Genomic DNA, 2008 nt, shown 5'->3' with positions numbered 1-2008 from the left:
GTAGTGTCTAAACACCTACTAGTCCGGGATAGTCATGCATGGTTCACATGAGAATGCCTCTGATCAAAGAATTCCATCCACCTGTGTGTCGGCTCATATCCACCACTTCTATGCCAATCCACAATTGTTGCATCTCTTCCAATAGTGGACAAAGATACACATCCATATTCTTCACTTTATACCACCCGGAACAATCAAGCTTAGCCACAGGTGCCCCTTCTTGGTAGTCAACCACGGGGGAATGTTGTAGTTGACGATGACAACGGGCCATACACTGTAAGATGTTGATCTATGACCAAATGGATTTACGACATCCATAGCCAGGCTTATGCACAAATTTTGAGATTCCCTTGCAAAATTCGGGCATGTATCATCTAGATGTTTCCAAGCTGCACAATCTGCAGGAATCCGTAGCACACCATCTGAAGATCTATTCCCCTCCTGCCATGATGCTAAGGCGGCCATGGAATTACATTCGAATAAATTCTTGATGCGAGGAAGCAGAGGAAAATTTCACAAAACCTTTTGTGATATTTTTGTTCCGTGGAGATCTACTTGATATCTCTCGGAATCACATTTCGGACACTTCTCCATGTCTATGTATTCCCCTCTGAAAAGAGTACAGTCGTTCGGACAAGCGTGAATGGAATTGTAATCCATTCCCAAGTTTTGCAAGATCTTTCTTGCTTCTTCTCTAGAATCTGGCATCACATTATCAGCTGGCAGTATGTGCTCTTTGAGCAATCTACACAGCAAAAAAAATACAGTACACTTGTGTAAGTGATCTATCAAACGATTATACATCTAGAGTGTTTTATTGAAGTAAACACATTGTAATAGATCACCTGAAAAGTAGTGTAACGCTAGTGTCACTCCATCCAAACTTTGCCTACATGTTGAGAGGAACCCGGAGTGCCTTCAATCTAGACACACGTGCTCCATCATACAATGATGTATCGGCTTCACTTTTCATATCATCATATATAAGCCTTTCTGAATCCATGATCGTCTCGATAATTTCATCGATCTCGGGCTCAAACATTGCCTTGTTGGGAATGTGGTCGGCATGATCATCCTCTGCACTGTCAGAGGATACATCTTGTGGCCTCACGTATGCTGCTTGACTAAAGCGTCTGAGAACACGTCTATTGGGTTGCAAGATTGCTGCCGGTTGGCTAGCATCATAGACCGACAAGTTATAATTGGCAACAACTCGATCTATAATAGATGGATCAAACTCGCCAAATTCGTGAATGTGATGCAAAGAAACGTGTCTTGTCCGTCGCACAACATGCTTGCATTGATTACAAGGACATAGGATCCTTGTTGAGAGATAGGTGTTTCGGTTGGACGGCCCCACATCCTTGTCACTACTCATAATTAATGTAAAAACCTTATAACCTGAACATAAATTTAATCTTCTATTGGCATCCTCCTTGTTGCATCTCTCTCTCTCTCTCTCTCTCTCTCTCTCTCTCTCTCTCTGTCTCTCTGTTCACATTGTAAACTACCTCACATTCTCCAGTCATGTCCGATCCTCGCTCACCTCGGTCTAGAGGTGCACGGAGATCAGAACCAACGGGTTAGAATCTCATCTTTATTGGTCAATGCTACAGTCGAAAGCAAGGAGTTCCCTGCAAAATACTCAAAATAGCATACTACAAACCATAGAACATACTAATCGACATACCTAGCAACCACAAAGACGCATGATCAACGATATACACGAAAAATGTAATAGGACTAGTCTTCGAAGTTCGTAAAGTCGAAAAGAATGTAGCAGGGCATATCTTTTGTTAGCACGATTTGAAAGATTGTTGAATAGTCTATTAAATAGAGCTTATACGAATGAGTTGAGATATTAAGAGAGAACATATATTCTTTTTTTAAAATAATACACTAAAGACGGATTTGATAAAGATTAATGAATAACAGATAGTCTGTCTATGAACAATAAAATTGAGATTTTTTATTAATATCAATGTTTTATATTTATGTGTTTTAGCTT

Source organism: Adiantum capillus-veneris, chromosome 15, assembly GCF_014529385.1.
Source record: "Adiantum capillus-veneris isolate H3 chromosome 15, ASM1452938v2, whole genome shotgun sequence".
Taxonomy (NCBI): Eukaryota; Viridiplantae; Streptophyta; class Polypodiopsida; order Polypodiales; family Pteridaceae; genus Adiantum; species Adiantum capillus-veneris.
Note: the sequence above shows the minus strand (reverse complement) of the source record.